Raw genomic sequence first — 12,565 nt, forward strand, 5'->3', positions numbered from 1 at the left:
TGTTTATGCATAAGGTGGACAAAGTCCTGCTCTTCCTTTCTGACTCTGCAGTTAAACTCCTGCACACTCCAACTTGTCTATCAGACAGGTTGCCCATAGTTTTCTTTGTCTTCACTTTTTTGTTGGATGGCTTAATCAATGTCACATAGCAAAGACAGCAGGAAACCCAGCCTGAGCATATATCTCAGCATGGCATTTACACCATGTTGTATGTTTTCACACATCCATACATGAACTAACAGACTTCCCAAGAAAAATCTCCAAAAGAAAACATGAAAACCACAAACCTAGGTAATGTTCATACTCTTGTGACACTGTCAAGTGTGGAGTCATGAGAACACAGCCCCTTGCAGAGGTGCTGGGGCTCTAACACAGGATCAGACAGATGGGGGGAGGCAGCAGAGAGGTAAGTGTAGGCAGAGAGTTTAGACCTTGTCTGGACCCTGGCTAGCAACCCTCCAACCTCTTCTTGGAGATTTACTGAGGGATCACATCTTTTAGAAATGCATGAGAATTTGAACTAAAATCACCAGCAAATAAGCATACACTTTGGAGGTTTTCTAGTGAGTAATAATCCCCACTGTTAAAACTCTAAGCTTAATTTTGGGGTCTGAATCTATCTAGCTTCTCCTTTCAGCCATTAGATCTTGTTATATCTTTGCTTGCTGGATTGAAGAACCATATGTTAACAAAGTCTCTTCATCCAGTAGACCTATGTAGGTTGTTACACCACCCTTTAATTTTCTCTTTGTTAAGAGAAGGAAAATATCAGATTAGTTTGTCAGGAGCTGTTGTCCAAAATTTCCATATCCTCATTCTAATTTTTACTAATTGAGTTCTACATCAACCACTTCAGCAGATTGCCTGGGGCTGATGATAGTAACTATCATCATCATTGCACAGACAGGATGGGATTATGCGAATGAATCAGATTTGGCAATTTTCTGCTATGCAGTTTGGGATGTTTCTGAAACACAGGAGGTTCCACCTGAGCATGAGGAAACACTTTTTTCACTGTTTGGGTGATTGAGCATAGAACAGGTTGCCCAGAGAGGTTGTGGATTCTCCATCCTTGGAGATATTCAAAAGCTGTTTGGACATGGTCCTGGGCAACCAGCTCTAGGTGACCCTGCTTGAGCAGGGTGGTTGGACCAGATGACCTCCGGAGGTCTCTTCCAACCTCAACCATGCTGTGATTCTGTGTTCACTGTAATTCATTTCATTGCAAAGTACACCTCCACAACTACCAGCATATCACAGCTACCTGCAGAAGTAGCTCTGGCTAGATGGCGCATGGGAGCAAATTGATGGATTTGGCAGACTGAAGCAACATCAATATCCAATTTTTACAAACTCCAAAAGATTGGTTGATTTGTTTGGGATTTTTTTTCAATTCTGAAAATGTGTCGATTCATCCCTGATCTTCAGCTAGATCAGCAAATTAATTTCATTTTCCAGGGAACAGTCTCTTTTTATTTCCCTGTTATTCTGCCACCAGCAAGAACCATGCATAATAAGGCAGGTACTGTCTCAGCTTCCCTTCAGTCCTTTAAAACAGCACCCCAACCATTACATGTGGCTGTGTCAAAACTGCTTTAACCATGGACGTTTCTACTTCCCTCCCATGTCGTGAAGTGCTTACTGCAGAACTTGTCTTGCTTGTCCTTCCTCAAATCCTGACATCTCTGTTATAGTAGGTGTGCCATTAGTCTTTTTCCCTGAACTTGCCTTTGTTTCTGCCTGGAAATTTTGCCTGAGTGGTGGGGATTTGGGGAAGATTTTCTTCCTCTGGTTGCCATTCTCAAGTTCCTGCAGCGAGCCAGGAGTGGGAAGGCAGAGGGTGCTGGGATGGTTGTGCACCCTGGGCACAACAGCCAATCTCAGGTGCACTCTGCAGTGCCCATCTACCAGATTCTAGTCTGGACTTTGGCAAGAATTTGTAGTGCTTTAGGGCAGCAGATTCCTTTTCTGGCTGGGAGAGGTAGTGGATTCCAGACAACCCTGAATCAGTTACCCAGGCATACATGAGTCTTCCACCTTCAGCATGATTGCAGTAGATGCACAGGAGATACACAGAAGACACGCAGCAAAGATGACGCATACATACAACATGTGTGCAGAAAACACACAGCAATCATAAAGCAGATATGCAGCAGATATACAGAGGATGCACAGCAGATGTAGCAGAAACACAGCGTACGTACAGCAGTCACACTGAAGATGTGCAGAGCACATCCAGCAAACACACAGCAGACACAAAACAGGGACACAGCAGAAGTGCAGCACATGTGCAGACACATACAGCAGATGTGCAGCAGACATGCAGCAGACACACAGCAGATGTGCAGCAGATATGCTGCTGGTGTACCTTTCCAAAGTGGAAGAAGTAGAATGCTTTCCCATGGAAAAAGGAACTGGGCAGTATTTGTATTAATGACAAAAACACTGAGCTGGACTGAGAGCAAACTCTGAGGAACCCTGTACTGAGCAATGATGTTCCCACATAAAAGCAATCCTAGTTTCTACTCTTCATTGTGACTAGAAGAGCCCTGAGCCGCACAGACCATCTTGAATAACTTTCTGTGCAATGAAGGGTGCTGCTCTGCTTCCCAGTTCTAATTTTCCCAGAGCACACGATGACCTGTGTAGAAACTGTGGCAACTGTTTTTTCCATATGACCTGCTTTTGTCCAGTGCTATGTGGCGCCTCCTTCACCAGCCCTGCAAACATCAAATCAAGAGCTCTGCTAAAATAATTTGGTGCTATGGTTGGAGGTGGAGAGTAAATCTGTATTTTGATTTCAAAAGCGCCTATATTTTCCAAAAGCCTAGGCATCTGTTGCTTCTCCTGGGCTTAGAAGTTAAAAAGAGACCTTGAATGCAGACCTGATTTTGCTGATATGGATTAAGGTTCCCTGCAGATGGGGGAACATCTTGGGTTGCAGTTCCTGGTTGCATTAGGTTGGATAAAACACAAAGCTAGCTAGTACTGCCCCTGATATTCAAGTGTAAATCTCCAGTTAGAAGGAGACATATGTCTGTGGTTGGCATTAACTGGGAACATGAGTTCACTCTGAGCAGATGGAGGTCCTGTAAAGCCTAAGTTTCAGACCTCAGGTTCCCAGCATACAGGATGGATGGATGGGTGGATGATCTTTTTTTGATATAGGACTCTCCATGCAATGTGTAGGCAGCCCAGACAACTCAAAGCCAGGCACCAAATATTGCAGTTTAACTTCCACCTGAATCTGTTTGCTGGTGCCCTGTTTTCAATACGTCGATGTGAACAGCTATGCAAGGGAGGTAGTCATTAACCTTAGTACACTAATGATCTTCACACCCTGGCCTCAGGCTACTTCAAGCCTTGTTGAAGATTAAAGAATATTATATAGCCATTTAATCAGGGATTTTTTTGTCAAAGTCAGCGAAGGAAGAGGTATTTGGCATCAATCCCATAGACTAAGACAGAAGAAAGTGGAAGTTGAATGAAATTGATAATGAAGTATGTATTTTTAACTATGGTGGCAAGTCCCACCTCCTTCTAAAAGACAGCCAGCCAAGGATTTCATCAAACTCTGTGCAGAGATCCTGGGAGAGGTCCTGGGCACCCTGTTACACAGTAGGCTAAACTACCAGATCACAATTGTTCCTCCAAAACTGAACCTTTATAAACATATGCTAAAAATTAGCAAAGTTTCAAAACAAAACATGGGCAGAATCCATTCTGAATGGGTTCAAATTAATGGTGTCACAGAAATGACCTAGAGGGAGAATGAAATTAGATTCCAAAGCAAGAACTCAACAAGGAGAATGCTGTTTTGTAAGAGAAAACCAACATCTTCAGCAAAGTTGTGACAAAATTTCTTTTTAAAATTAACAGCAGTTATCTCGAACCTGGGAAATACAAGCTGGAAACCCATGTTCTCATCAGCAAGAAGGTGTGGATAAAAGGCACGTCATTTAGTTGGTAAACAGAGAACTGCAACCATAGTTTGTGGTGAAGAGCTCCTAAGAATGGGAACGTCAAGGTTAGAGGGAAAATCATTTAAATTTAATCAACTTGCCCACAACATTCTGATTATTGCTGATAATCAAAATCCACAGATATTTCAGAATTATCAAGAAACCTCACAGCAATTAGTTCTAAATTAAAAACCAGGAGGGTTTTTTTTAGCTCTACTCACTGTCAGCTTTGCCTCCTTGCTAGCCAGCAGTAGCAAGAGGGTCTTATCCAGACATGATGCAGTCCTGGTGAGACGTAGTTACACTGCTGAGATGGTGCTTATTCCTGTGTGACTTTTCCTTTGGGTGTTAGAGCCATAAAGATAAGAGCTGACATGTTTGTGCCAGTCCTTTCTAGCAACGCTTTCTGGCAAACGACTGCACTGCTGGTCCACCCCCATGGTTTGCATGGCTGATGCAAAAATAGACCTGCCTATATGAGGCAGATCTTCCCTCATCACCTTCTGTGCAGCCTAGGAAAAGGCTGAAAGAGCTCAGCTGCTAAAGAGAACTATTTTCATGAAAAGGAATATGGCCAAAAGGGTGATGCTAAGAAAAGGACCAAAGGAAAAGCAATGCTAGCTATAGTGTCTTCTTTGTCCACTTTAAATAAACAATAGGATTATAGAGATAAGCAGGGACAAAGTAAGCATGAATTTCAATTGATGGCACCAAATGCTGCCTGCTGGCAGTGACTCCATCTGAGAACTGGGAGATGCCAAGAAAAAACCACTGGAGCAGAGCAGAGCTGTGGCCATGTGATGTGAAAATGCATGGCTGTTAGCAAGAGAAGCCTTTCTCCCAAATTCACAACGGAGTCGGAGGCATGAGCAAGGACTGGGAGCCAGTCCATACCACAAGACTGCCCACAGGCTCAGGGTGCCAGCCCGCCTGTGGGGACAGAACACAAGCGGCATCTGGCTGTTGCTGCAGCAGCCTGTTCCTGTTAGCAGCCTGGGAAATACAGCCTAGAGCACTGAATTGTTGCCTACTAGCTGAGCAAGCAGCCGAAAAAGACTCCGTCCTGCCAATTATTGTCAGATGCCTAGTGTAACCGCAGCAGAATTGTACTCATTGTTAAAGGTAGGAGAGGGCAGACAGCACAGTGTGTGAAGTCCAGGCTGAGAACACTTTGCAGACTCAGATGCTAGCCAAAAACTAAAGTCAAGTCACCCTGAGCTTCCCGCTCACACACAGCTATGTCCTCAATACATGTGCATGCACACAGGTCTGTGTCCACTCCTTCAGCCATGGCAGAAGGAATACCCAGCTAGAATGAACTCTCCAAACCTTCTTCAGAAAGCTCTGCACAGTCACTAAAGGGCTGATTTGGGTAGTAACGGCAGTGTCTTGCAAGGAGCACTTCTCCTGCCATCCAGCAAGACCCACGGCTAATGAACCCTTGGCTACATGTAGTGTGTGCTTTCCAGACAGCAGGAACAGCAGCCCAGGATTTGTCTCTCCTGTCATGAGTAATCAGCGTACCTCAGTTGTCACTGGCCTTCAGAAGCAGTATTTCCATTCCTTAAATTAGAGGAAGACAGAAGTGAATGAAAATTGGTGGCTTGCCAGGGCTGGGGTAATTCTCAGAGCTGCTCTGGTCTGCACAAGGATTGCTCCCCCGGCTGCTCACATGTTCTCCATCTCACTGGCCTCATCCAGGGGGATTCAACGTATTAATTCAGGAAGAATTCACTATAGTTCGTTACTTTGGGCCAATTTCCTGCTCTTTTCACCAAGTCCAGACCTTTGTCCAGTGACTGAGAGCCTGGAACTAGTCTGCTTTGGTGCATGCTCAGTGGTCCAGCAAACGCTTCTCCCAGCTCATTGTTTTCTTTGTGTCTGCCTGGAAAAGTTTGGACTGGGTATCTGCTGCCTGAGCGTGGGGATCCTTTTCCTTATTTATCACAGTAATTTGTTATTTCCCTCCTTGATACAATCTAAAACTTCTTCCTGCTGGGTGAAAACAGGTCCTCGGTGTTGTGACTGTCTCCTGAGCACTACTTTTCAAGATATTCTCTTTTCAATGGGAAAAGGAGTCTGAGCTAAGAAGGTCTGGCTGCACTGAGCAATGGTTCTCTGGACCAGATTGAGTCTCTTGGTAAGGGCAGAGATGCCAACACTTTACATCTCTTGCAGGTTTTCTCTGCTATCTTGATGAGAACAAGTCAAGGTTGCCGAGTAGGTGCTCTCAGAAATTCATACTACTTCGTCTTTTTGTAAACTAAGACTTTGTTAATAAAAGTGTGGCTTGCACTTTTACCAGGCCCCAGATGTAAGTCAGGCAAGTGACCAAGCACAAATTCCTTTTTCTCTAAGTGTTTCAAACAAAACACTCCGTAAAAACCACCCTCCTGCCCTGCCAAAGTACAACTGTGCAGGCTAAGTAGTAGGGCTGGAGCCCAGTGTTTTATGGAAGGGTGAGCGGCAACTTTCCCACCAGCACATGGGATCACCACCTCGTGATTTCAGGATGAGAAGCACCACAGCTTAACTATCCAGCCACAAACCTAATGATCAAGAGACAAGACACTTAATCTGTGGTACTGGTCCTCAAAATAGGTGGGTGAGATTCATCATAGGAGAAATCCATAACAGCAGCAGACCACATCCTGGGCTACATTAGAAGAAGCACAGCCAGCAGGTCCAGGGGAGCTATTTCCCCCTCTTCTGCTTGAGCACAATCCCCTAATTTTAGGAGTCCAATAAGCTTGCCCAATCTTCTCAATTTTTCTTCTGTTCTTCTTTCTTTCTATACTTGGGATATCTCAAGAGACATGAAAATCTCTCTTCCACTCTGCAAACACATCCAGTTTGGGGTGGGGTGCAGCTATTCTGACAACTTACATGGGAAGAATGGAAACCCCTTGGCATGCTTATAGTCACTACCTTCCCTGTCCCTTACTTTATTTTCAGTTTTTTTCTGTCTTCAAGTTTCAGCTTAGAAATATTTATGGAGAATCAAACCATCCAGCAATAGATTTAGTCAATTCTCAATGCACTTCTACTTGTTCAGCTTTAGGAATAGCCATCAGCCCAAACACTGCTCTAGATTTCCCCAAGTCATTCAGAGTTACCCTTTGCTGTAAATTCAACAACTCAGAGAAAATATAGCTAATGCCAGGCTAGTGAGGACTTCTGATTTGATACTGCAAAAAGGAGGGTTGTCTGCTATCCACAGAAGAGCTATTTTGGGGAAGAGACATAGAAGTTTCTTTTTAGACTATTTGCCCCCCACCCGCAGCCCTCCTTTCATCATGAAATTCATGCCTGTGCAAAGAGTCAAACGAAATGAATGTGTCTTATATGACTTAAGCACATGGCTATTCCAGGGACAATGATCCTACCTCTCCATCTGAGCTGGAAATTTTTCCTATAATTCAAGATTCTTTTTGGTTTTGATCTTAGTCTGATTCTTTGCTGGGCCCCAGGGATCATCTCTCACAATAAGTGGGGAGCATCATTGCAGGCATCAGTCACCCTTGGCCTCAGTGGAGATCACCGGGGGGGGCAATAATTACTGCCAAATGTGATAGTGGTTTTTGGTAACGCGTCTCCCCACCCAGAGGGATTTGGGATTGTGTCATGGCGTGAGAACAGATTTGAAACAATGCTGACTTTTGGATCCTTGGCCTAAAGGGGAGCATATTTGTGTCCTCCTCGTTCTTGACTTACCAGATCCATCGAATGTACTGCAAGTATTTATTTCAGTGATATATCAGTTTTACGAGTCTAGGACTGTGCTATCTCTACGTTCCCTGCTTACTTCCCCAGGCCTATATGTGTTCAAGCAATGTATACAGTTTGATAAGTAACTTGCAAATGAGAAAGTAGAGCAATACCACTGCAGAAGCCAGCTGTTCCTACCCAGACAACCCCCTGTTTAATGTAAGGATATTGACTCGGTCCTGCAGAGGAGGTGCTTCATCCCTCCCACCTGAAACATCATCCTCTTATTCTGCAAAGCAGCCCAGCATCTGTTTAGCTTTTAGGAATGAGTTCAAGTCCCAGCGGTTTCAATTATTTTTGGTTCTAAGAATTTGGTTTTAAAGGTACAGAGATGTTAACTTTCTGTTACCACCAGTGGAAGCCACACACCTTAAAACTGCTATTTTGCTGGGTAATATGGCGAGTGCAAAAGTATTCCGAATTCAGTACCTCCTGAAGGTGTTTGCTGAGCTGAGCTATGGATGGCTTTCCTAAGACTCGCAGCAATACCTGTTAACACTCAAGTAATATATCTGTGGCAACAGAAGCATTTTTCTCTGATCTCACCAAAGCCCCAGACTTACAGTGTCTCTCGCATTCCTGCTGGAGACCCTTTACTTTCCCTGGCCCCAGGAGCATCCCTACTCCATCCTTGGGGATAAAGGTGGTGTGAACTGGTGCACAGCTCCCTCCTGAGCAAACCCAGGTAGCATTACTGAGCATCTCTCCTTTCTGCTGCCCAGCAATGCTGACCTGATCTCTGCTTGAGCCCAAACTGAGTAGCTGGAACTCAGAAGACCTTGACATAAGATGCTCAAAGGAAGCTGAGCCTTTCAAGCACCTGAATTCAGCTGTTGATCCTCCACTGTGGCTCTTCTTAAGGAAACAGGGAGGTCTGGGAAGAGGTGGAAGAGTTCATCACTGACTGCTCCTCCTCCCAGAACTTAGGAGGAGCTCTAGACAAGAAAGATTGGTTTAAGTGAACAGAGACTATATTTTCGTGGTTATTTCAGTTAACAGAAAGGAAGCCTTAATTTAAGCAGTTACTTTAATCTCTGTTTTTATGTTTTAGTTATTTTTTCCTGGAGAATGCAGATCTGAAACTAAAGATAGCCTTGACACCTAATTTAGCATTTTCTTTAATTAACCAGGAGAATGCATGATATCAAAATATATGCCTTTTAACTGAGCAATTATGTAATTTCAAAGTTACTCAGGTGTTTAATGTTTTCATTTTTATATTATTAGCAAATGGGGAGAAATTAAATTATTTTTTCCAGATGGTTATTACATTTCTACTTCTAATACATATTAAATTCTCTTTGTATTGAAATTGAAACAGCATTAAATGGGCCTTTCTAGTGTTTGATGGTACGCCTCCTGTCTCTGTGCCCAGGGTTGAATTTCCTACCATAATTCAGAGCAGAGGGCAGCTTTGGGTGCCTTGGGGACAGGCCATGTCTGATATGTCTAATACAGAGATACAGGGATCTGTAATTTTTCAAGACTGCATCTCAGCCCCCTTTCCTTCTCCTGCTGAGATGCAGCTATCAGTAAGGACATCAGTAAGGTGATGGAGCAAGAGACTATAACGAAGGGAAGTCCCATCAGGGACCTCTGGATCCCCAGTACAAAACTGCAGCCCCAACTCAAAATTCCTCCTTGCTCTCAGGCAGGACCCCTTGCACATGTGTGTCTGGAGTCCACATACATAGAGAGAAAGCCAAGCTGAGAAGGTTGCCTAGCTGCCACCAAGGTAACTAGATCACACCAAAATCAGTCTCTACGCTTACAACAAAATACTGCCCAAGTTTAGGTGATACGAGCCACGCAAAGCTGATTCCAGGGTAGACACCTGAATTTTAGCTAAAATTTACGGGGGGGGGGGCGGGGAAGAGATGGTAATAATAATTTTTAAAATATGCATGATTATTATTCAGTTTCATAAAAGGAATGAAGCAAAATGCAAGGAAAGTCTTACAAAGACTGTATAGGTTTTGGATTCTATCTGCTTAGATTAATGCCAAATTCAAGCCCAATAATGCATACAATTTTTTTAGCAAATTAGGTCTATAAAATCCTTTGTTATATACCTTTTCTTTGTCAACAATAGTATTTTTTCCCCTTTATTCAGATCTTCACACATTTTGTATGAGAGATGGTAGGTAAAATCTTCCTTTATTGGTGCACATATAAATTTAAATCCTATATATCAGCAAGGAACCCTAGAGAAGACTTTCCTTTGAAAAAGCCTAAAAATGCAACTGATTTCCAGGAACTGCTTAACACTTTCATTTGGAAAGCAGCATTACCAACTCTTCCATCTTTTTTCCCCTTAAATTCTGAAATATATCAAGACTTCAAATACAGTTCTTAAAACTTCCAAACAAAACCCGTATAACCTATTAACTTCTACGCCAGATAATCTTTTGCCATGCCAATACTCGCCTTCATGTTTCCTGCCAATAACGAGAGAAACCAGCCTAGGCCAGAAGTCCAAGATCAACCATTTCACAATATAAATCAAGACGCAAGGAAAATTTAGGAACAAGACTCCTAAGTCAGAAGTTTCCAGCCGCTGCCTTAATTTTGTTCCTCCTGTTATTTGTAGTATTTCATCTCTGGCTTTATGAATAAATATCAAGGTTTATGTGTGGAGTATGTGGACCTGGAAACAGCCAAAATGTGCTCAAGAGGTGACTGGGTCACAGTGACAGAAGCTCCAGTTGCACCTTTACCAAAGTGAGGTACACTCACTCTAAACTCATTTTTAGCAAGCCTTGGAGCATGGAGACACACATTCTGCCCAGGGCAGGAATGTGGTGGGGGAAGGCAAGAAAGATTTGCTACAGTTTGACCACGGTCTTCCCTGCCATGTTCTTCCTCATCATTTCTAAGTGAAGATGCCCCAAAGCTGTCTCCTTGCAGATGGAGAGTCCTCTGTGCATGCATGAACATGCATTTCACCATCTTGTAAGAAAACCAGTGTTTGGAGTGGAATGGAATAGAATAGAACAGAACATTCCAGTTGCAAGGGACCTACAAGTCCAACTACTAGTCCAACTGCAACGACGTGGGCAACCACAAGCAGCACAGTCCATTTTAGGCAACAATTTTTAGTAAGTACTGGAGTCCTGTTGTTACTCTTTGGCTACATGTGCTTGTAGTTTCAGTTGGTGTAGTTAGTGACATACCCCACAAATTTGCTTTTTTAAGTGTTTAAATCACCATAGTTACCGGCTCTTTTTCACAAACAACCCACACAATCAGTACGAGAGAGTCTGGTTGCCTAAACTATAAGATCAAGTTAAGAAATGGAACATTAAACTTCCCCTACCTCTTAGTAGCACCTTGGTTCTTGCTCTAAACAGGATTTCATTTTCAAGCAAGTTTTCTATCACTTCGAGGTCAAGAAATCAATTTTTTTATAAGGAATGAAAGCTGAACTTCTACATTTAAAGACCTTCACTCTGGGATGTTGAGGAAATCAATACCTCTCACTAGATTTACAGTAGCAGCAGAGATGGCAACACTGCAGAAAAGATTTGCTGACTCCCACTTGGGACTTATTCCTTTCAACGAAGTCAACTAAAACTTTATGCTTGAACTTGGCAGAGGCAGAATCGGGGACTGAATCATGAAACATCTGACAGTGCTGGTTGTGTTTTGGGCATCAGCTCTTTTTAAAGGCACATGTTTCCGATAAACCTAAAGCAAGAGTGAAGAAAATTACAATTGCTACTGGTGCAAAAAAACCCTTTTGTAATTCCTGTGCTAAGATGCTTGTGGAACTGCAGTGTCAGGGATGGAGTCAGATTAAAACGCTGCTGGAAATCATCTGCTCTCTGTGCACATCTCACAGTAAACTGCAAAAGTGGTGAAGCTCATCTCTGCGATGTCAGATCTCCCCTTGACATTAAACATCATCCCAGTGTCAGCTCCAGTTTAACCTGGTGCCACATGGCCCAGAATCACAGCCCGTGACTTTCCCTCTCCACTGCATCCGAGCTGCCAAGCTTAGGGTGGTGGATGGAGAGTTCATCTACATCCCAGGAACTCCTCTTCTGCTGGTGTTTTGCAGTTGCAATGTGCCTTCCTCTCCATTCCCCAATGTCAAGTTGGAAGATAAGAAGGTGTCAAAAATCTATGGGAGAGCAGCTTGGAAACTCCATATATTCCCCCCTCCCCACAATTAATTTAGACACCTCTCTGTCTTTTTGTATAAGTCAGAGCAATGGAAGAGGTATGACAAATGCCTCTCCAAACACCCTCTCTTCATCCATCTTCTCAATTGCAGTGGCCATTTCATAATTAATGGGCTTGACATAATTAGTTGTGTTTAAAGTCAAGCTATAGCTGAGCCTTTATTCTTACTTGAAAAAACAGGCAGCCATGAACTTACAGGAAATCATTCTGCCAGCAAAGAGCTCAGCTGGCTGCAGACTAATCATCTTTTCTTTCCCCTTTGTTAAACACATTCTTGCTCTTGGAAACTGTTCAATAGTTCATTAAACTAATAATCCCATTCAAATCCTGCCTCATAAATGGATTTGTCAGTGCTGTTCCTTTCAGGAGACGGTCATTTTAAATTGTCTCTACTTTAATGAGTTTAAGGACAGATTAAATCATGGCTTTGGCTGTGATTTATTGCTCCACATCACTTTATTAATTGTTATTTGTAAAAGCATTGGTGAATAACAGGCTTGTTAATGTTGCATTTATTTCATGCTTTGCATTTATTTCATACTTTTCCCTTTATTAAAGGAGAATGGGATGGAACCGGAGCTCCAAATACATATGTTTCCAGCAGAAACATATACAATCTTTCCTCCTGCATTGCTGAAGCCTCTTTTACC

At 43.0% G+C, this 12,565-nt stretch overlaps 1 protein-coding gene across 1 annotated transcript in view; it reads right to left on the reverse strand.

Moving 5' to 3' along the window:
• The window catches only part of FBN3 (fibrillin 3), a 115,607-nt gene that overhangs the window by 96,557 nt on the left and 6,485 nt on the right, over positions 1-12,565 (reverse strand). The window lies entirely within an intron of this gene.

Source organism: Buteo buteo, chromosome 10, assembly GCF_964188355.1.
Source record: "Buteo buteo chromosome 10, bButBut1.hap1.1, whole genome shotgun sequence".
NCBI lineage: Eukaryota > Metazoa > Chordata > Aves > Accipitriformes > Accipitridae > Buteo > Buteo buteo.